Source organism: Anabrus simplex, chromosome 8 (assembly GCF_040414725.1).
Source record: "Anabrus simplex isolate iqAnaSimp1 chromosome 8, ASM4041472v1, whole genome shotgun sequence".
Classification (NCBI taxonomy): Eukaryota; Metazoa; Arthropoda; class Insecta; order Orthoptera; family Tettigoniidae; genus Anabrus; species Anabrus simplex.
In genome coordinates, this window is record NC_090272.1 from 244,210,283 (window position 1) to 244,235,520 (window position 25,238).

Below are 25,238 nucleotides of genomic sequence, written 5' to 3' on the forward strand. Positions count from 1 at the left end.
GAAGAAGAGAGATGAGTGTTCACCACACTTAAACTACAGAGAGCTAAATGTACATTGCCTTCAGTGTAGGTTTAAATGTAGAATTCATTTCAGCCAACAAGAACGAGAAACCATTTGCAAATTGTATTGGGGTTATCAACGTATGAACGAAAGATGGACTTCATTCCTGGAAATGATGATGTTTCTAAACTAAAGACCCACCGACCAACGAAAGGTTCTGATAGCAAGAAAAGGAACTGTACTACGTCATACCACTTTTACAAGTATGGCTCCAAAATTAGAGTCTGCCAATCTTTTTTCATGAGGACCTTGAATATATAAAATTAACCAATCAACACAGCATTTAAAAACAGATATGGACATGGTTCATTTTCTGGAAGTGACAAGAGAGGAAAAAAATTAACCAACAAATAAAGCTCCAAAAGAGCAAGTTGTTGCAGTAAAGGCTTACATAGAAAGTTTTCCTAAGATGGAAAGTTATTACATGACGAAATCTGTCAGAAGGGAATATTTGGATGTTAAGTTATCCATTGCCAAGATGCATGAATTATATGTTATTCACTGTCAAGAAACTAATACCACGCTTGGCCAGTCATCAGAGTTACAGAAGAATATTTTGTAATGAATACAATCTTTTTTTAATCCAGAAAAGACCAGTGCCCTCTCTGCAACAATTACAAGAATGCTAAAGGAGAGGCCAAAATAGCATTAGATGACGAATTTAGCAATCGCACGAAAAGGGTGAACTATTCCTTAGCAAAGCAAAACAGTTGGACAAACAACGTGCATCACAAAATGATGCGGGATTTGTCTCCGCAACATTTGATCTACTGTCAGTTTTGCAGATTCAGTCATCTGGTGTGTCACTTATGTCTTACATGAGATAACTGAACATGTTTAACCTAACGATCTATGAGTCTGCTCCTTCTAACAATGCTTATTGTTATGGTTGGACAAAATTAGAAGGCAAAAGAGAAAGTTCAGAAATTGGTTTGTGCCTGTTACATTGGGTATGCCTCCCCATATAAAAGAGTTGTCTCTCTTCTCTGATACATGTGGAAGACAGAACCGGAATAAATACATCTGTGCCTTGATGCTGTACTTAATGCAGAAATCCAAGCTGGATATACAGTAATAGAACACGAATTTATGGAGAGTGGCCACTCATACATGGAAGTAGATTCTATTCATAGTGCAATAGAAAAAGCTAAAAAGCATGTACTAGTATATTGTATTCAGGAGTGGTTGATTATATTTAGGACTGCAAGGTCACTAAGAAACAGGAACAAACAGAGTGGACTGTATGAAGTCAAGGAACTGAAGTTTGGTGACTTATTGGCCTAAATGATTTGCCAAAATATTATTCCAAAAATTTATCATGCTTGGTACAGTTCGCTCCCAGACTGCAAGATCATTGATAGAACCCCAGAACCTGCAACTTTCGATTCTGAAAGTGAAGATGATGATCACTAAACAGAGCATCAAGAGTATGCAATTAATAAGTTATAAATGTTAAGTTCTAGCAGAAACTCACTATTTAGCTGTAATCCCTTTATAACATTATATCGGTAATTATTTTAAAATAATGCGTATGTTAGTATTTTTGCTTTGATCGGCAACTGTGATTATGTACCTAAAATGTGTTACGTCTTCAATATAAAAATGTAACGCCTTATTTGGTAAGTTGAGTATTTGTTCTCTTTACGGTCAGTGATCTGTTACCTTTATACCATTTGTTTTGAGCAATTGTAATCTTACTATGGCATTAAAAAAATCATCCATGTAGATAAATACCATCGGTGAAACTCATTAAGTCAGAATTCCGTAACTGTGCTGCTATGTCAACCACCAGTGAAAACTCACTAAGTCAGAACAACTCGATAATTAAGAAAATAAAAATTAATACCGACGTAAATAAAAGTAGATATAAATTAAATAAGGCATTGCAAAGAGTCTTAAACAATTTACAATTACTTTGGTGAAGATCAGACCATTACTTTATAATTAAAATGCCAAAAACTGAACTCTTACATTCTCCCCAAACTAAAACTCCATTTTCCCACAATAAGCAAATCATGACTTAGTGATTTTCTCCACCAAGCCCACGATATATACTGTATAAATTATACCCATTAATGACCATACTGAACCCTTTAAGGTCCTTCGCAGGATACCTACCTTCCTTACCTATTAGCAAATCGGCATAACATCTTTCTTTTGAGTCGTCTAGGGTTCTTCGTCACTTGCTTAGGTAAGAGTCGGGTTTCAGTAACTTAATCTATCTACTAAATGTGAGAAATCGAGTCAAAGAAATCGATGTTTATTTAAAGAATTTAAAATGAGGTCGAAGAGACACCTGCCATTTAACAACGAACTCAGTCTTGTCCGTAACAAATAATAACAATAATAATGCTGGTGAAACCTTAACTCAACTGCCTGAGGGGTATGCTTACCAGAAACCACTGTCTTAGGTTAAGAGTGAAATAAAGAACGTCTGGAGATCCCTAAGATCGGCTTACATGTGAGACTGCATATACCATCATGATGATTCGTTATGATTCAGCCCCCGTAGCACGAGCTCTGGACTCTTGGTATAATTAAGCCAGCCCAGTCTGTAAGTATCACACAATGGTTGTACGGCATGGACCCTTAATTGAATCGATGTGACCTGCGACTGTGTCATAGACCGACATCTGACTTTGTATTTTACGTTAAAGTCATTGTGGATGATGACCGCAAGGAAAATGATGCTATAATGGCAAATGGCTCTAATATAAGTCACTGAGATTGATGACCCCATGACCATTCAAATTTCTAAGCTGAAGGCTGAACACAATTATGTTACAGAAGTTGAAGACCAAGGTTTCTGTAAATCCCCAGCACATCTGATAACAACAACAACAACAATAACAACAAAGTCTCACAATACCTGTGGCAGTAAAGTCCCTTGCCCTTAATCGTTACGTTAACGAGTTGAGATTTCCCAGCAAAATAAACTAAGATTTCCAGAATACATTTTTAAGTTGGTCACTTGTTTTTAAGTTAATTCTCAAAATACGACTTCACTAAATTTAATAATTTAATAAATGAAGTAATCTCATAACCCAAAATAACAACACATTTTATCTACCCGGACGAATGGTTTCCTAAAAAAATACCTAATTATTTCATTTACAGTATTTGTCTTGTTATTCGTTGTATTTTCTTCATCGCGGCTGAAAATGCGATACATTTTAGAGTCTCCAGTACTATTTATTTCATGACGTCACTCAACAAGCTTACGTTATATCACTAACAATTATTAAAGAACTAGCTTGGATAATCCTAGCATTAAATACTACAATATGTATAAAAGAACAAATCCCCGTCACGTCGCTTAGTGACATTGTACACACCTCGAATAATGTCAGACAAAAGTCATTACCACTTCTCAAATTTTGACATCCCTGAAAATGGTTATATCATCCAACGTTAACGTCTCATTACCCTCGCTTCAAAAATGAATTCAAATATTTATATTTATTCTAAAGAATGAAATCTGATTCCAAACCTTTTCATACATGATACATTCAAATTACAGTTAGTTCCTTTCTAGTAGCGAGCTGAACCGACTAACAACTGGCCGGGTAACGGGACACTATAGCAAGACGACACACACATGGCTGCTGGTCGTGTTTTAACTGGCATTAAAATGAAACAACAAACTCGGTCTCATTGGCAATTCAAATGAAATATAATTCTTGACCCACATAGATTATGCGAATAAATTTAATTTAAGACGCCACTCAAATATTCTTATCCATCACGGTCCTACGGTTTCACGTGTAATCCTAATTGTGCACTAACCCTATTCCCATCTCAATAAATTACACAGCATAACTCTTCGGGTTTCCTACACTGAACATCCCGGCATCAACACTACAGGATTTCAACAAGCTGATCCAGAATTCTTCATTTCTTCCCATTTCGCAAGACTTGAAACACTCGCTCGACACGACACTAATACGGAATATCTCTCTTGGGTGATCCACAACGCTGTTACAAAAACACTCTGTGACAACCATCTCTCCCCGCATATCTGAGCTAAATATTTCCAAAACCGAAATTCACAACCTTGACTTACAGAAATGTTACTGTTATTTTTTTTTTTCATCAATTCTACATAGGTTTCAACAGACTTTGGAATAGCAATCCCTGTAACAAAATTTTATCGATCTCGCCTCGTAACTTCCCTTGAAGAAAATTTACATCACTTAAGACAACGGTGTGCCTTCAAGCCAGCTTTAAATGAATAATCACGGATTACGCTTACATGAATTTCGTCTTTACATCGAAAATAATTTTACGATAAATTAATATCTTAAATTTGAGAAACCAAAAATATAGGAAGTCAACGTACGGAAATGACACTTCACTTAACACATGAAATTCGTTTCTCAGCCATTAAAAGCTACTACTCTACAACACTTCACACACTAGTTTCGCGACTTTCCCGATTATCCAAGAAACACAAACAAACGACCTCTGACATTTTCAGGAAATAAAAGGGTGGCCAAAATGCGTCACAGATACACACACAAGAAAACATAATGACGTCATGAAATAAATAAAAGCATTTTAAGGAAGTGGTAATTCATATAGCTGTTATCCGCACGTCTTTTCCCATCTTTACAGATTCACCAGCATTTCAATCCTTTTATTTGGCTATCTCGACAGATATTGGCTTTACAGGCATATTTTTCTTTTTATTTAATTTTATTTCCATTTACCTGAAAATAATGACATATACAAAAAAATACCCTTCACAGGCTTTCTTCCTTGCACGGACCGAACACGTCTGTCGAACACAATCCGCACGCGCAATAACAATTTTTATTTATAACTTTAATTGCAGGATCACGTTATTAGAATGACCGTCTGTTACCTGTCCCTGAAAAATGGTGTGGTGTTTAAGACCTATCTCCACTTGGAGATGATATTACAGCCACCTCCGGCCAAAACCTATCTTCTCTTTAGACTTAATCTTTCAAAGGCTGGTTTATAAAGTTACTCTGAAATACGTGGACTCGCCTCGCATTCAATTGACACAATGCGTGATTTCAAGATGGCGCATCGCTTTACTCCCACTCTCATGCCATTTTTAATTACCGTCAAGAATTTTACAGACACTTTTCCTACCCCATAAAATGTATTGAAGGCAGGTGTCACTGTAACACATAGTTGTTAATTTAGTAGCAATGTTATTGATGAGCATTTAAGAATTTCTCTCAACGAATTGAATTGTTAAATTACCTCATAACTTAGGCAATATATTTGGTCGATGTAACCGAGTTTGAACGAACAGGCGCGTTTTTGACAAATTTTCTTCTGGAGGTATTCAGCGGTCTAAAATCTGTATCATTAATGAGCACATTGTTTCACTTACAATTTCCTAACATTTGTTACAGCAGTTTCATTGCCAATTCTTTTTAAAATGTACCGTTTCTTAGAAGAAATTGTCCACCGGTCCTTTTCCACGTGCGGGTGACGTAATTCCTTTAGCGTGAGATTGAGAAACACTACGTGTTCCTCCTCGTGCCATTTCTTGTCAGAGATAAAATACAATGACTTTACGACTCTGGTTCCACATGACAGAAAGGTCATGAGTTCAATACCTATTATGAATTAATAAAACCAGCTACTGTATACATGCTAATGCGTAACTTAAAATATCGGTCTTTACATCTCGGTTATTTTATATGGAGGCATGAATCGCGTGCCATGCTATCGATCTGCTGCTTCGGTCCATCGACCTGAGCTGTCGTCGAATCTAGGGCCTCAGAAAGGAAAAGATGGCATCTTAGACGTTCGACCACCGGTACCAGCATAGTAACAAATATATCGCGGCGGAAAACGAATTCTAGATAGCGAATTGACACAAGAAATCATCTTCTCATTTATTGTTCGTCTATCGCATTTCCCCCACGGGTGCGAACTGTGCCCCTCTAGTTGTTGGTAGCGTGGTATGCCACAGGACATCGACATTGCTACGAAAGCAGCGTAGATGGCGCGACATGCAGCTCAGGCTATATTATTATTATTATTATTATTATTATTATTATTATTATTATTATTATTATCGAGCTCGATAGCTGCAGTCGCTTAAGTGCGGCCAGTATCCAGTATTTGGGAGATAGTAGGTTCGAACCCCACTGTCGGCAGCCCTGAAAATGGTTTTCCGTGGTTTTCCATTTTCACACCAGGCAAATGCTGGGGCTGTATCTTAATTAAGGCCACGGTCGCTTCCTTCTCACTCCTAGCCCTTTCCTGTCCCATCGTCGCCGTAAAACCTATCTGTGTCGGTGCGACGTAAAACAACTAGCAAATATTATTATTATTATTATTATTATTATTATTATTATTATTATTATTATTATTATTATTATTGTTGTTGTTGTTGTTATTATTATTATTACCGTCTGTTGACGAATTTCAGAGGCATACATCTCACGTTCCGTTTTACTTTCTCTGCTGAAAATAGGGGAGAGGCCATGCGCAGGTCTCGAGTCAGTGGAAAATGTTCTGCACCGAAAGGGGTTGTTAACGTTTACACTTAAGACATTCAATAGTGAACCCCCGCCCTCCCCTGCGACACTTAAGATTGTATTAAGTCATTATCGTACTTTAGTACCATTATATTTTATTTTTATAAATAATCAGCCTATTTGTGGTTACGACGAGTTCTGAGCACTGGCCAAGCAGCGCTTGCACAGAGAACATCCCCATTCGTTGGTAAGTAGCTGGTATGAACTTCACTAGTGAGGAAATGTGGTACGTCTGCCGCTACGAGGTCTGCTGTTCGGAGTATCGGAAGTTGATGCTAACAATATTTAAATTAAGGAGTAAATTTGAATCAGGAAAATATTCACGGTATTCCCCGCAAGGCGCACGAGAAGCTCAGATGGATGATGGCTAAACAATGTCCATTACTCCGACTCATCTCGTACTGTCGTAATCTCACAAGAAATATTCTCTTATTTATTTATTTAATTATTTATTTTACCTATTTGAATTTCCCAGAATTTTGGGATGACGCATTGGCGAACGGGTTATATTACCACATATAACATAAATAAAAATTAAACAGAACCACTGTAAATAAGTCCTTTTAACAAAGATGCTTATCGACTATGGAGGTAGCTAGCGACGCAGTGTTAACGACTATCAGTTGCTCCTCCTCCACGGTACAATAGTAATCACCACTACTACCACCTTTGTTTCTGAGTCTCAAAGAGAAACCAGAGTGAAGAAAATGAGTTTATCTACCACAACGAAAATGAGGAGGTTAAGTTTCAACATTCTCCATGGTTTAATGTTATCCTCGAGGTAGTGAATGTTCCTGTTCAAATTCAAAGAAAGGGTAATACATAATAATGTGGCAATTTTCTTACTGATGTGACATAAAGGAAGATATTTCAAGTATTGTATTACATTTTGTATTTAACCTTATACAAGGATACCTAAGTATTGAAGAACGAATGAAGCATATGACAGTATTTCTGTTGTGGCCTACAGCCACAGAAGACATGTAAGCATATAGCAGGAAAGTGTACATATTTGCTTTAACAACAAGAAGGAAGAAATCCTAGCAAGTTATACACAACCGTGCTTCGTCTCACGGAACAGGCATTTCGGTTAAATTAATAGTTACAATTTTGCATCTGTGTTGTGCGACGTAAACTCTGTTCTCTCGTGTAACGTAAAGACTCGTTTAAACCTTGATACCGTACTAATTAAAAAGGTATTCCGGTGCACACAAGTTGCGTAAATAATTACTGAACGTGCCGCAGCTCTCGTATTAAGACAGACTGAATGCTATCGCGAGCCTCGGTCTTATCTCGTTTCTCTCCATTGTAATAAAGAATTCATTTGGCGATTTAGTGGCCAGGAGGGCCACACTGCGTATGGTGGCTGAGCAGCTGCGCCATGTTGTTATACGGCAATAAATTAGCAGGCATCTCACCATGCAGACAACCATCACTTCATGAAAGAATTCAAACTATGATAGTAAATAGTCAGTAGCTATGTATTAACAGAGGAGCGGTTGCAATGTGATCACAGGGACGGACACTCACACTACTAACAAGGGAAATTAGGTACAGCATTATGAAGTGTGGTTTTATATCAGGTGCTGACGTATATAGTTCTTCCACTTGATATATAATTCATATAAAAGAATATTATACAGTTGCATTTAATAGAAATATTAACCTTTATTGGGAGCCAATAACATTATTATTATTATTATTATTATTATTATTATTATTATTATTATTATTATTATTATTATTATTATATTCTCCGAGGAATTCCTCATACTGTATACAGGTCAGATAACTCGCCCTGTCGCAGTCATAATGTTTTCCCTGCTTTTTCAATAGTTTAATGAACATTAAGAAGCACGTAGTCAGAATTCGCCATTCTAACGTCATCATGCCGTCTGTTTGGTAAAACTCTATCCATATATTCGCTGCAGTTCTTGATGTAACGCTTGATATTGCTTCGTAGACGGCTAAGGCGTTTTTAATCGCACTTCTTACTGTCAACTCATAGTCTAGTGTCGGAGGAGCGTTTTTTGCTACTTGCTTTATGTCGCACCGACACAGATAGGTCTTAGGACATCGATGGGATATGAAAGGTCTAGGACTGGGAAGGAAGCGGCCGTGGCCTTAATTAAGGTACAGCCCCAGCATTTGCCTGGTGTAAAAATGGGAAACGACGGAAAACTATCTTCAGTGCTGCCGACGGTGGGGTTCGAACCCACTATCTCCCGGAAGCAAGCTCATAGCTGCGCGGCAGAGAACTTAAGATACGTGGCCTTCATTATTTCTAGTGTATCTAGGTTATCCGTCGATAGGTGTTCTCAGATGTGTCTGAGGCGTATGTCATGATGGAGCCTGTCTCTACGTACGCTTTTTATCTTACTACCAGGAACGCTCTGCCATCTGTTGAGTATATTTGGAAGCTGGGAAAGGTTAGAGAATGAAACAGTATTTGGCAGGGAATAGTATTATTCCATCATCAGACGAAGTGTATATTCTGTGGCTGGAGAGGTAGTAATCAAATATGGCTCAATGCAATCACATTACTAGAGCTGGGATTTCTATGTAATTACATATTTTGTTCCTTGCTATTTAGATGCTGGGAAAAGTCATATGTTCACAAAACACTATACTAGGGTTATTATTACCGCATTTCATTTTACATATTTTTTTATATATTTGTGGGTATTCTACATGTTCCTAGTGATATTACATAAAATTACATATTTTACCGTTTTCCTGCTTTCTTATAAATAAATTGCTGCATTGAAGTTTCACACTTAATGTGGGGCTGTTGTCTGTTCTCTCAGCAGGGGGATTAAGGTGACAGGTATTTGAGAGGATGATAGGTGCAGGTAGAGACCCTTGCAAAATAGGTTATTCTAAAGGTTCCAATTAGCTTCAGGAAAACTATTACTTTACACGTGCCAGTCTTAAATCATTCATCCCTTTTAGAGTTAATTGCGTTACAACTAGCCACTTTCATGTTGAAGTTTCCAGGAATATTTTTCTAAGCGTATTTCTGTGACCTCTTTGTTATGTACTTAGGAATTTCCCAATCTGTTGTTAGAGCTGTCTTCCTTTGAAATGTCTCAATTAGGTTTTAGTTTCTTTTGAACAGCTGAAGAACATAGTTCATGAACATCAGTTTCCTCTAGAGTCAATATGGCACCAGTAGCGTCCTCGCCGGCTTTAAAGTTAAAATCATGGATTGCAGTTGACGAGTCATTTGCAACTGATGGCAAAGTAGTGATTTGCCAAGCTCGAACTTGCCTTGGCAACCGTAGAGAGGTGTTGTTTGAACTTCAGCAAATAGTTTGAAGTTTATTTACTGGTATATTTTGAAGAACTTGGTGCCTCCAGTCGCTACCTAGTACTTACACTTTACGATACGCTTAGTCGTGTGCTCCGTGTTTTCAGTATTTGGTTGTAAGGATTCTTTTTTCTTGTTTTAGTGCTAGTGCCGTGTGTTATTATGGCTCCCTCCAGTGGAGGTGATAGCCTTTTGTTAGGAGATAAGTTAGTTGTCGCGCAGGAGGAAGAAGTTCGGATGCAAGACGAATCTTCTGGAAACCTGGCAACTCAATCAATTTTGACAGACTCACAATTATCATAAAATTCTAATTCTAATGGTGACAATGTACTGCCGCCTATGGAACGTGAACAGTATTCCCATTCACACCTTGGACCTTATATTGTATACGTTGAATCTCTGGAAAACAAAAATTTAGGACAACTCCATCCTATGGCCCTTGGGAGACATTTTTATGAACGTAATATTTCCGTCCAGTCTATCTCCCGTAAAGGTCGTAATCGCCTATAAATAATTTTTAATAATGCGGGCCAAGCCAACGATTTTCTGTGCCACCCTCTGCTCACATCTCTACATCTTAAGGCATACATCCCGTCTTCTAATATTTTTCGTGTGGGGATTATTCGAGATGTGGATAAGAACCTTTCTGAAGACGACATTCGACTTTATCTTACTTCAACCGTACCGGTTAAAGCAGCACAACGTCTCAATCGTCGCATTGTTTCCAATGATGGTGTTGGTTATGTCCCCACTGGGTCAATTAAAATTACTTTTCGAGCCCAAAAGTTGCCTACACAAGTGTCTCTTTTCCAAGTCTACTTGCATGTTGAGGCTTTCATTTTTTCCCCTGTTCTCTGCAGAAAATGCCTCCGATATGGCCATACACAGGCCCAATGTCGTGTACAGGTAGCACGCTGCGGGAAGTGCTCAATGGAGCACGCCACCGATCATTGTACATCTCAGATTGCAAAATGTGTGTATTGCAAAGGCCCACATCCAACGGGAGCAATAACTTGTCCGGCAAGAGATAAAGAAGGTCATGAGCACGGAACATATCTCATTTCAAGATGCTAAGAACAAGACTTCCCTCCCTCATTATGATCCGTCTCAACACCCCCACGATTCCCCCCCCCCCCCCCTGGTACCAGAACAAGTCTCTTCTTCCCCTGTTCAAGATTTTTCTAGAAAACGTAAATTTACACAAGTAATCCAGAAATCTGCCCCTCCGCCTTTGACTCCGGGTTATGATAGAACTGGTTATCTTGCCTTGGTACGCCCTGACCCTGGTTCTACGGGTCGGGTTCCATTTTCTTCTCCTCCGCCTGCTACATCATCATCTTCTCTTCCCACAGCATCACCTCCCTCTACTTCGGGTCCTAGTTACCCGCCCCGATCCCAAGACTCTCAACTGTTAATGCAAAGAAACCAAGTACATCAAGAAATCCAACAAATCTTATTCTTGCTTCTTCAGAATGTGGGAGGAGAGTCTCCCATTTCACCGGTAATTTATCAACTACGAGATCGCATCGCTCATATCCTTACCCTATATGATACGCGTTTTGCAGTGGAACGCTAGAAGTCTTTTTCATAAAAAACATGAACTTCAACTGTTAATTCAGGAAACATGTGCTAACATCATTATAATACAAGAAACGTGGTTTTATGCAAACACCCTTTTTCATCTTCCTGATTTCCGTGTCGAACGCTTTGATACTAATGGTAGTGAAGGCCTTGCCATTTTTATTCATAAGTCTATTCCATATGTCCCCTTTCTTCTGACGCATTGCATTCCAAATACTCTTGCTTTAGGTATTATCGTGCGAAATATATATTTCATCAATGTGTATTGTCCTCCTGATGTTTATATCTCTACCTCTCACTGGTCCCACTTCCTTACCCAATTTGATTCCATTGACAATGTTTTTCTCTTTGGTGATTTTAATTGTTCCCATACTGCCTGGGGTAGTTCTAAAGATACATCTAAAGGGACAAATTTTCTTACGGCAACTCAATCCCATCACTTTACCCTTTTAAATGACGGGTCCCCAACTCGACTCACCCCTCCTGGTTCACCCACTAGTTCTGTTGATCTTTCGCTCTGCCATGACCACATGAACTCCTAATACCGTGTGGCATATACTCCGTGACACTCATCTGAGTGATCATTTCCCTATTCTTATTTCTTTTGGTGTTTGTAAACCACCCTTTTCCTCATCCCCACCCTCTCAGCTCAGTAATATTCGGTCTTTCCGAAATTTTGATAAACAATCGTATTGTAGTTTCCTTCACACCCATTTCCTTCAATACACGCCCAATACCTTAGACTATCCTACCCTTCTACGCATTCTCTCCTCATATGTTGAGACTTTCCATCCATTCAAATTTATCCCCTCCCTCTGTCCCCGTCCTTATCAGAAAATACATTGGTGGGACGACGAATGTCACAAGTTAATACTGCGGCGAACAGCTTTATTTAAATTGTATCGTAAGAATATGAGGCTAGCTAATTATTTAACATTGAAACACCATAATGCTTTATCAAACGCATATTTAATACAAAGAGACGCGAGTCTTGGAAGGCCTTCATCTCCTCTCTTAATCATCGCGTATCTGCAACATCCCTTTGGAACGCCATTCGCGCACTTACCCGTGTTACTTCTGTACACCCTGTGCATTCGATTATTCTGCCTAATGTCCTTCTTTCTTTTCTATATACCATAACACCTGACTTCACAATTCCGCCTCCCTTTTCTTCCTTCCGTCCCATATCCCCCCAATTTTCTGTTTTACTTCAACCCATCCAACTGTCCGAATTACAGTCCGTTTTACAAGTAGTTCGTAGTTCATCTCCTGGTCCTGATAGTATCACTTACACTATGCTCCGACTTTTACCCCATACCGGTCTTCTTGTTTTACTTTCTCTTTTTAATAATATCCTTCTCACCTTACAGGTACCGGCACAGTGGAACAACTTTCATTTAGTCCCAATTCTTAAACCTGGGAAAGATCCCTCTTCTCCTTTAAGTTATCGTGGCATTGTTTTAAGTTCCTGTGTTAGGAAACTTTTTCAAAAAATTCTACTACGGCGTCTTCTCTGGGTTATGGAGAAACATCAAATCCTTCCTAAATATCAGTATGCCTTTTTAAAAGGACGTAGCACACAAGATCCACTCAATATTTTGTTGACTGATCTCCTACTAGCTAGACATCGTAAACAGAGCACTATTACTGTTTTTCTTGATATTCAAGGAGCTTATGATTCCGTTCCTTTACACCTATTATGGTCTTGCCTTGATTCGCTTGGCTTTCCCTCTGCTTTTATTTCTCTATTAGAACGCCTATATACTTCTCGTACTCTCATTCTCAAATCCCCCTACCCCCCGTTTCCAGGAAGACACGTTTCGCATGGAGTCCCACAGGGTGATATACTAAGCGGTATCCTCTTTGCGCTTTATATGCGAGATTTAGAACGTATAATTACAAAGAACGCACGAGTTTTAGCTTACGCAGACGACTATGTTTTATACGTATCACATGATAGTGTTGATGTGTGTAGGAGAAAAATAGAGTGTGTCCTTCATGAGGTTGCTCTCTGGTTACATGAACATGGCTTCTCACTCTCTCCTTCCAAATGTGCTGCAATCCTATTTACCCATACTCGCGCACCTAACCGTTCTCCTCTCCTTCTTGATCGTCTTACCATCCCCTTTGTTAATCAGCATCCCTACCTTGGAGTCATATTGGACCACAAATTATCATGGACTCCTTATGTGGTCTCTCTTCAACGTAAAACTGATCGTTTTATTTCTATATTACGTACGATCACCCATCGAAGTTGGGGCGCTGACCCCGTTACAGCTATTCTCCTTTACAGAGCAACTATTCGATCCTTACTAGATTATTGTGCTCTTTTTATCGACACCGCTTCTGCTACTACCCTTGCACGTTTAAATACAATACAATACCGCGCACTACGTGTCTGTTTAGGAGCACTTAAAACTACACCAACCAATGCCTTATTAATAGAAGCCGGTGAACAGCCTTTAAAGATTCGGCGACAGACCATAGCCGCTAAGTATGTCCTCAAACATTTTACTGTCATCCGGTCTCAGCTTATCCCCAAGCTACGACTTTTACATTCTTATTATTCTTCCAAATCTTCCCGTGGAAACCGTGTCCCTGCTTTATATACCGCATTTCGTTCTCTTATACCAAGAGAATTTGAGCTCCTCCGTTTACCCACATTGCCTTTATACTCTATCCCTTATGACAGTCAGTCCTTTTGTCCTCAAGTAATTATATCTCCGTCTGAATCATTTTCTTGTCTAACACATTCTACTCCTCTTTCCCCTCTTGCAACTAAACGTATTCGACTTTCCCTCTACATAAGGGAAATAAGCATTTTTACTGACGGATCAAAATCAGCACACGGCGTTGGAGCAGCCTTTTATATCCCCCAACCGTATACTCTCTCTGAGTTTTCCCTCCCTTCTGCCTTTTCTGTTTTTACCGCCGAATTGTTTGCTATTAGACAAGCCCTCATTACCATCAGGTCACATGCTTATGATAAGGTTACGATTTTCACGGATGCACAAAATGTTCTGCATGCCTTATGCTCGCCTCTCTCTTCCCCTAATTGGTACTTATATAGCGTTAAGTATCTCTTATATATCCTTACTCGTTCTGGTGTTTATATAACTCTAGTTTGGGTTCCCAGTCACTCTGGTATCATGGGGAATGAGACTGCTGATCAGGCAGCTAAACGAGCATCACAACAATCCCCCCCTCTTTTTCTTGCGATCCCCCCTTCTGATCTCATTCATGAAGTGCGGGAAATAGCATATCAACATTGGCAGTCCGATTGGAATGAAACGTCACGAGAAAAGGGATGTTTTTATCATCAATTACAACCTGTTATTCCTCTTAAACCGTGGTTTTATTATGGTACGTACTCTCGGCGCCATATCACATCTATTATACGTCTACGTTTTAATCATGCCCTTACTCCCCAATATAAAAATCGTTTTCATCTTCCTCCCCCAACTTCCTGTGCTTGTGGCTTGTCTGATACTGACAGTAATCATCTTCTGTTACAATGTCCTGCTTTTGATGTTCCCCGCCAGCGCTTCCTATCCTCTTTGCTTAACATGGGCATCCCCTTCCCCACAAGTATTTCGTGTTTATTATCCTCTCTAACTCCTACTCTTGTGAACAGCATAAATCAGTTTCTTGATGATGCACATATTATATTATAATCCTCTGACAGTCTCTTTATGCTCTCTCTTCCATTGCAAAATGTTTATCATAATTTTGGTAGGATATAAATCTCTTTACCCTCTGTCTATATGTTATCATCCTTTCTTGTGTGACTCCCACGGTATGTTTTTTCTGTCAATTACATTTTAAAGTACAATACGAGTGATACATGTGTCAGTGTTAAAGTAATTAATGTTTTCGTGACTGGACGATAACACATGAGTCCAACCACACCTTTCAAGAAGAAGAAGAAGAAGAAGAAGAAGATTTGCCGAGCTTGCAACAAACATATCGCATGTTCCATGACATCTCAGCTTGAGCAACATGCACGAAGCGCTCTGCATAGAAAAAACCAATAGTTAGGTCTACAAAAGAAACAAATCCTTTTAACACAGATGCAGCCTTCACCTTCAAGTAACCCTTTTTATAAAGACTTATGCAGTACAATGATTGCAGCCAATATTCCATGGTATAAACTTCAAGTGCCTCAATTCACATCTTTTCTGGAAAAATACTGCAAGCAACATGTTCCTAACCAATCAACACTACGCAAGAATTATCTTCAAGTCTTCTTCTACGACGAGGTAATGCACAACATAAGACAGCATATAGGAAAGTCTTTCATATGGGTTGCTGTTGATGAAACAACAGATGCTAAGGGTAGATTTATTGCAAATCTTTGAAAGTTTTGTTGTTGCAGGTGAAGTAAAGTCTTTATATTTGTAGAAGTTGAATCTCTGAAGATAAACTTTTAATACTTAGAGGTAAAGAAAAATTTTGCAATTGCCACCAAATATTGCTGTTGAATTCCCAAGTGTAGTCATTGCTTATCGTAACTGTCCATGTAGTTGATGTTGATTAACTTGAATGGCCAGACCGGCCGTTGCAGCTTGCGTCCAAAGGGAGGCCGCTCGGACCCCTCAAGTACCCTGAGATACCGCTCGCCCGCACTATGAGGGGAGCAGAAGTGTTGAAACACGCCGCGCCCGCGGTGAACATATACAGGCTGCGGGCAAGTAGCAGGTCGTGCGCCGCGCATCAGCCTTGGCCGGGAGGAGAGCTCCGGCTCGCCGTGCACCTGACGTACTCGCTGGAGAAGAGGGGGCCCGTCCTCTGCCCCAGTTGCTGTACGGCGCCGCGTGGCTGCGGGGGCACTGAAACATTAAAGCTAGGCGGCAGAATTGTGTTGGACCATCATCTTTTTGAGGGCACAGGCTTGGTGAAGAGGTTGAGGGGTCAGCGGCGAGCAGATGTCCATGACATTTAATATAATCAAGCCACAGTGTGTATTGGAGCAGGAGACGGGAGCGTGGTAATGGCCGAGGCAAGGACAGAATGGCAGTTTAACAAATCGGGGGAGGTTTCACACAAATGCTTACATATAAAACAAAATATTATAGAAGGGGCAGAATGCCTAGAAATTGAAAACTCAAAAAAAAAAATATAACCTTCATATCCCCTTTCACGATAATATGAAGCAAGTTAACACAGAAATTACACCGGTTTCACCTGTGACAGGTGAACCCTAAATATCCTCTCGGTGGCTGGATTGCTTAATAACAACGTAACCGGCGTAAGGAAATCGAGAATAATGCATGGCCCCTGAAATCTGGGGGCAAGCTTGCCCGCGGGAACAAAGTTCTTGACCATCACCTGGTCACCTACCTTCAAAGTGGTGGGTCTCCGTCCACGATCATACCTTTCCCTAACCTTTTCATGAGATACCTTAAGATTGGCTTTAGCCTTCTTCCAAAGATCTTTAATATTATCCGGATCTATTGTCTCGGGTAGAATGTCACTCAGAGACCAGAGGTTAGAGAGCGGCGAGTTGGGAACAAACTTGAACATCAAAGAAGCTGGAGTGAATTTATGTGATTCATGAACCGCCGAATTCAAAGCAAAAGCTAACCAATGCAGGGACGTGTCCCACCTGGAATGATCATCATGATGATAGGCAATAAGTGCGGACCTGAGATTACGATTAACCCGTTCAGCCAGAGATGGTTGAGGGTAATAAGCAGAAGTAGTTACATGAGAGATGGATAAGTCAAAACAGAATTTACGAAAAAGATTTGATGTAAACGCCTTAGCGTTATCAGACACAATATATTGGCACGGCCCAAAAGAAGCAAAAATAGAATTTAGGCAAGTAATGGTGGACTGAGCGGTAGCCAGCTTAGTCGGAAATAACCAAGAAAATCTTGTAAAACCATCTACGCATACAAAGATGAACTTGTTAGCATTACCCTTTGACTGGGGGAAGGGTCCTACATAATCAATGTACAGGCGTTCCATGGGGCGCGACGCTTGATGGGAAGACAAAAGGCCTACCTTGGTGGACATGGTTGGTTTACTAATCAAACAGGATTTACAAGCCTTTACTAGTTCACGGATTTCACCGTCCATACCTTTCCAGATGAACATTTCACGAATCTTTTCACGGGTTTTAAAGATTCCAAGATGCCCCCCTAATGGGGTCTCATGATAGTACTTGAAGATCATAGGCACAAGAACAGCTGGAACGACAACCTTCATCATCTTGTCATGCCTCGAAGGGCAACATAAAACACCATTCCTCAGAACATAAGGGACAACATGTTCCCCAGAAGAAAGGGTTTCCATTATCGGAGCCAGCGTCGGATCTTCATGTTGGTATTTCTCGATATCCCTAAAGAGCATGGGGGCATCCGTTAAGATGGCATTAATATCAGATGGTGTTGACTCGGGAGGTGATGAACTGTCGACCGGTTCATGGTTCTCAACGTCGTTTGAAAACATACGGCTGAGTCCATCAGCGACAATATTTTCGGTACCTCTGATATGTCTAACATCAAACTGGAAGGCAGAAATACGGATGGCCCAGCGGGCTATACGACCAGTACGACGCGGTCTACCTAAGACCCAGCTTAAGGCTTGATTATCTGTCTCCAGGTCGAATTTAACATGTTCCAGATAGAGACGGAACTTCTCTAAGGCGAATAAGACTGCCAAACCTTCGAGCTCATAGATGGAATACTTGGCTTCTTGAGCCGACAAAGTCCTGGATGCATAGGCGATAGGTCGCATCCCTAGTTCAGTCTCTTGAAGAAGGACTGCCGCTACTGCTGACGACGACGCGTCGGTTTGGACGATGAATTTCTTCGAGAAATCAGGCATAGCAAGTACAGGGGCATTACAAAGAGCTAATTTAAGGTCTTCGAAAGCGGCTTGTTGAGACGGTCCCCACTCAAATTTGATGCCTTTCCTACGAAGAAGGTTTAAGGGCGCCGCTCTATTAGCGAAGTTAGGAATAAACTTCCTGAAGAAATTCACCATACCAATGAACCTGGCGATGCCTTTGATGTCCTTGGGAGGTTTAAAATCACGGATGGCCTGTGTTCTAGAATGATCGACGGCTACACCATCAGGTGACACAATATGCCCTAGGAAAGACATAGAGGGCTTAGCAAAGGCAACCTTGGACAACTTAACAGTTAACCCAGCCTTAAGAAGGCGATCGAGAACTTCTCGCAGATGATCTAGATGCTCCTCAAAAGTCTCTGAAAATACGACGACATCATCCAAGTAATGATATAAGTACTCAAATTTGATGTCGGAGAAGACCCTATCTAGTAGCCTAGTGAGTACAGCTGCTCCCGTGGGGAGCCCGAAAGGCACGCGGTTGTATTCGTATAAGTTCCAGTCCGTGGCAAACGCTGTAAGATGTTTAGACTCTTCGGCAAGGGGAATTTGATTATAGGCCTGATTCAAGTCCAAGATAGTAAAGAACTTGGCCTTACGAAACCATGAAAAACAAGAATGAAGGTCAGGAAGGGGCACAGATTGCAACACCACCTTCCGATTGAGAGCCCTGTAATCAATGACAGGCCTGAAGCCCCCTTGGGGTTTCGGGACTAGAAAAATAGGCGAAGAATACGCTGACTTAGAGGGCCTAATAATACCATCCTTCAACATCTGATCGATAATTTCTTTCAGAGCCTTCATTTTAGGTGGAGATAGCCTATAAGGTGGAAAACGGACAGGAATCGAAACCGTGACCTCAATTTTGTATTCAATAAGGTCAGTAACACCAAGAGTATCAGAGAACACCTCCGGAAAGGACTGACACAATTTGCGAATACTATCAGCCTGCTCCTCAGGTAGATGTCTAAGGTCTAACAACATCTCATCCTGGGTGGGCGAAATAGATGAACATGATACAGAATTACACTTTAACAGGGGAATTTTACAATTGGACGCAAACTTGAATGTGCACGACCTACTCTGGAGATCGAGCACGAGACCAGTGTGAGAAATGAAGTCCGCTCCCAGAATGATGGGGCAAGACAAGTGCTTAGCCACAAACAGTTTGGTTTTCCATGTAAATTTAAAAATACGAATTTTGACCAGTAGGGAACCTAGAATTTCTAATGGAGATGAATTAGCCGAAACATATAGGACAGGAGATGAGACATAGTCGGGTAGTTTACAAATAGATTTCAATTTAGAATACCATTCAGCCGAAATAATCGAACAAACACTGCCTCAATCTAAGAGAGCTGTTATAGGCTCGTCATTTACTCAATCTTAAGAAAAGGAACAGGTGCGGGGAAATCCGCCGCAATCCTAAGACACTCTTTGGGACCTTCAAAAGATAAATTTTAAAATTGCTCGTTCCCTGAATTTACAACCTGTTTACCAGGGGCTGAGTCTCGGGAAGATGGACTAGTCGACTCAGCCGATGCCACTAGTCACTTTTTATTATTGGCATAGGTGGAATTTGCACCAGAAGTTGAGCAGGAGGGGGTGCTATTCGAGTTTGGGCAATTCTTGGCAATATGTGAGAAAGCCCCACATTTAAAACAGCCTTGTGCTGAACCAGCTCCGTTATTTGCCCTACTAGACTTGATCAGTGGACACTTATTGCGCAGATGGTCAGGCGACCCACAAGCATAACATTTACGGGGTGTGACTGGTCGGCGAGGTGGAGGCCGAGTATTACTAAACGAAGGAGGGGGTTCTTTTGCCACACGCAAAGAATCGGCGTACCTAACTCCTTCCGCTGAGACGGCCAACGCTTCAAGTTCAGAGAAAGTTTGCGGGCACGCCGCGAAACACAAGTATGACCTATAAGATGGTGAAATGCCTTCTACAATAGCCTGTACAATCTGATCTTCAGGAAAATGAAGGGCAAACACCCTAGTATAAAACTTAATGTCTTGTATGAAATCAGCCAAGTTCTCATCCAATCGCTGTACACGATAATAGTACTTCTGAATCAGAGAAGACCTCGCGCGGGCGGGAATAAAATTTGCAAGCAAGTGTGCATGAAAATCTTCAATAGATGACTGTTCGGCAATGGCTCTTACGATTTTATCAGAGAGAATACCAATAGCATACGGATAGATAATTTGCAAAATTTGACATGGAGAAAGAGAAAACACAAGGGCATGATCCTGAAATTCAACAAGAAATCTTAAAAATGAAATTACTTCACTAGTGGTATTAACCGAAAACTTAGAGATACCTCTGAGCAACATTGCCAATGGATGAGGCAAGCTGCTAAACCCGGGTGACATAGTAGGTAAAGGTTTCAATGGCAAGGTAGTTAATTCAGAACGTACATTATTTAATGGGTTACGGCGTTCAGACTCGTCCAATGGGGCAGAGGTTGTTTGAGCAGCAATGGTTTTCCTATTGACTTCTCCCTTATGAGGCTCTTCCTCGCTACCTACATTCACCGTGACGGGTTGATCAGTTTTGGGAGGAACCTCCCCAGTTAACAATTGAGTGACCTTGCTAGATAATTCAGACATATTTTCAAGCAGCGTACTAGCTTCGTTCTTCTGAACGTCATTCAACTTTAGAGACAACAGATCGTTAACTCTATTTGAAAAATGAAACAGCCTAGCTTGCACACGCTTAATTTGATTACGAGAAGGATCATTTTCATCAAAAAAACTAACTACAGAAGCTAGCCCAGTAATATTCTCCGTGATCGTGGAAAGAGAGTCGTCAATTTCTTTCTCTCCCAAGGCGGGGATGGAAATGGGCAAATCAAGGGACTCTCTAAGCTTATTTGTGTCTACTGCAACCGTGCCTCCAGATTGCACATTTCTAATAGTCAATTCGTAAATCAACTCCTCCTTGCGCAAATAGTTAAGATGGAGAACATTGCGAGGGCCGGGCATGATGACAGAACAATTTTGAAAAACTCAAAAATTCCAGCGACTGAGAAAATGGTTAGGGTTCGGAACAAACAATGTTTAGCCGTCAAAAGGGGCCTAATTGAGACCCATTCAACCACGCTCTGCTACCACTTGTTACCGAGTTTTTGTGGTAGTTATGCGTGAAAGAAGGTGCGGGGTGGTGAACAGGTCTCAAGCTACTAAAGTAAAATTAATTTAAAATTTAACAAGGTTATATTTTCTTTTTGAAACAAAGAAATAACAAGCATGGCAGGTACAAAGTAGCAAGTCCAAAAGGGTAGTTACAATATTTACAGGATTTGGGCTTCGCGCCCTGACTTCACAATGCTAGGGCAATCAGCTAAGTTTTACCCCAAACACAAGCTTCAACAGAGGGGCAGAAAACCCCATTCATGCCTAGGAGCCCTTGCTCCAATTTACACTGAAAAGCCTCCACGAGGCATACAACACTCAATTTTCAAAAGAGCCACTCGCTCTCAAATTTAAGCCTCTCCCAGGCCACACCAAACTCCACCTTCAAGTTGTCCTCAACGGACGTAAACACAGGGGTAAAATACCCAATCTACTGAGGTCTATTAAATGAAAAGAAGGTTAATTAAATGACCTCTAAAATAACAATTTGAGAGGAGGCAAACTTGCACTCCTAATACACTTTGATTAAGACCTACTTGGCACTAGGCCGTTAATACAAGGGCTAATCCCATACTAAAGAGGTGACTTAAGACGAGAACAATTTGTTTTACGTTAACGAAGAATAGGTTGAGAAAACTAAGTTCACCTCACAACAATATGAGTGGGAGCTCGAGAGGGTTAGCACTCTCTATCCCAGTATGAAGCTTTAAAAGAGAATAGATGAAAAGAGTGGTTACATTTTAGGAAAAGGTTACATGGTGGAACGCTTCGAACCCGCCCCGAGAGTTAAACTGCTGAGCTAGCAAAGAAAGAAGTTAATAATCGGCCATTACCTTGTTGTTGACCGCTGCCGAGGAAAGAGGCGCTTCCCGCCTCCTGCTATGTACTTAATACACTGAAAGATGGAACAGAAGTGGCGCAGAGACCCTAAAATCAGCAGTTTAAATACTCTCGCGGAAGGTTCTAGGCGTTAGGGGAATGAGAACACCCTCCCACGAGGATTTTATTGGTTCATCAATAAACCCCCTACACAATACTAAGAAGAAACACATAATTGGTGGAAAATTAATTTAAGAAATTCGGGATAGGCTAGATTTAAAACAAGGGGAAAGGAGGGGTTAATATTGCCAACTTAACCAATGACTGAAAGAAATTTAGCAAAGAACAAACATTTGAAATAAAAATTTCTCCAACAAAATAGTTCTTTGACTCCGCACTAGGGTGCACTATTGTTGATCTTCAGTAGTGTCCTCTAGAAGAGAAAGTTCACACTTCTTACTTCAAGCGAAACAAAAACACATCAAAAATGACACAGTTCAAAAACTCAAAATTTTCCACGTGGTGACATCTTCTGAGAAGGTAAAGAATTAATAGCGTAGATAAAGTTCAGACTTCCTCCAGCAGAGGAGTTTCAACTGGCGCAATTTTTAAATTAGCGGCGTGGAGGTGTACCGCCCGGTACAATTATTATTATTATTATTATTATTATTATTATTATTATTATTATTATTATTATTATTATTATTATTATTATTATTATTATTGTTATATTTTTTAGTGTCTAATGGCGGCGCCGAACCTCCTGTGAACATACTGTCAAGGTCAGTCGGCTGACCATTTACGTTTCGGATTTGGGTATAAATCTCTGCTGGGGAAGCTGGCTCGTTAGCTCGTAACTCAGCGCTCTATTTGACCAACATTCTAGAGCGGAATTCATCTTCGCCTACGAGGTGCTGCAAGCAATTGCATCATTCTGTAATTCCACGGTAACCGCTAAATAAATAGATTGTAATTCGTATCGGCTTTATTCACTTTAATTCTATGAATGAGGGACAAGAGAGCGAAGCGCATGCTTACCCGAGATCAGTGCTGGCCTGTCGTCCTTATGTCTATCAAGGAAATAAATAAATCAAAAAAGGTGACGACGGGTTTACGAAATGACACGTTGCCAACACATGTGCTGGGAGTTCTACATCTCTTGTACCTTGCACTCATGAAGTACGCCTCAGTTTGGTGACGGTTCTCCCCGCGACTGAAATTAAATCTGGCCGTGGGGCTACAGCTCTCTTAGTGAGGAAGTGGCTCATTCCTGGTAAATGTAAGTTAGGTCAGCATATTTTGTGTGACCACAGCAGAGTTATCACGTCGTACAGTAAGCTCAGTGTGCTCCAGGTGTTGGAACAACAGTGAACAGGTGCGTACTGCAGTTTCTTGATGCTACTGCCATAAGATGTCGAGAGGACCTTCAATTAATGTGGAATTAGTCGATCCTCCCCTGTAGGATGAGCATTGTAAGACAATGCATCATTCTGCATTGATTATTTCTTAAATAAGTTAGAGCTCATGGATCATGCAAGAAATAGATCCATCATTGCTGTATATAAATGGCTTTTTCCGTCACTGGCGTACTGCCGACGAATACCGTCAGGGTATATCGTATTCATTACCTTGTTAAGTGTAATAGCAAAGCAGAACTCTTCATTCATATACATTGGAGGCAGCAAACTATCGATAGTAATCGCCATCCATATTTTCCGATATTATGAGCTCTACTATCGATAGTAATCGATAGTTTTCAAAAAGTGGAACGAATATCATTATGCCTGAAAATAGAATATTTATTGAACTCAATACACAAAAAATCAGTAGAAAGCACAACTATTTCATGCTATATAATTTCTGAAATTCAAATCGGAATCACTCATAAATCTCTTCAGTGGCCGCCCGAGACATTCTCGGTCTGCACGCGCTTGTCCATAACGTGGCCGCCCGAGACATTCTCGGTCTGCACGCGCTTGTCCATAACGTGACCGCCCGAGACATTCTCGGTCTGCACGCGCTTGTCCATAACGTGACCGCCCGAGACATTCTCGGTCTGCACGCGCTTGCCCATAACGTGACCGCCCGAGACATTCTCGGGCTGCACGCGCTTGTCCATAACGTGACCGCCCGAGACATTCTCGGGCTGCACGCGCTTGCCCATAACGTGACCGCCCGAGACATTCTCGGTCTGCACGCGCTTGTCCATAACGTGGCCGCCCGAGACATTCTCGGTCTGCACGCGCTTGTCCATAACGTGACCGCCCGAGACATTCTCGGTCTGCACGCGCTTGTCCATAACGTGACCGCCCGAGACATTCTCGGGCTGCACGCGCTTGTCCATAACGTGACCGCCCGAGACATTCTCGGTCTGCACGCGCTTGTCCATAACGTGACCGCCCGAGACATTCTCGGTCTGCACGCGCTTGTCCATAACGTGACCGCCCGAGACATTCTCGGTCTGCACGCGCTTGTCCATAACGTGACCGCCCGAGACATTCTCGGGCTGCACGCGCTTGTCCATAACGTGACCGCCCGAGACATTCTCGGTCTGCACGCGCTTGTCCATAACGTGACCGCCCGAGACATTCTCGGTCTGCACGCGCTTGTCCATAACGTGACCGCCCGAGACATTCTCGGGCTGCACGCGCTTGTCCATAACGTGACCGCCCGAGACATTCTCGGTCTGCACGCGCTTGCCCATAACGTGGCCGCCCGAGACATTCTCGGTCTGCACGCGCTTGCCCATAACGTGACCGCCCGAGACATTCTCGGTCTGCACGCGCTTGTCCATAACGTGACCGCCCGAGACATTCTCGGTCTGCACGCGCTTGCCCATAACGTGACCGCCCGAGACATTCTCGGTCTGCACGCGCTTGTCCATAACGTGGCCGCCCGAGACATTCTCGGGCTGCACGCGCTTGTCCATAACGTGACCGCCCGAGACAT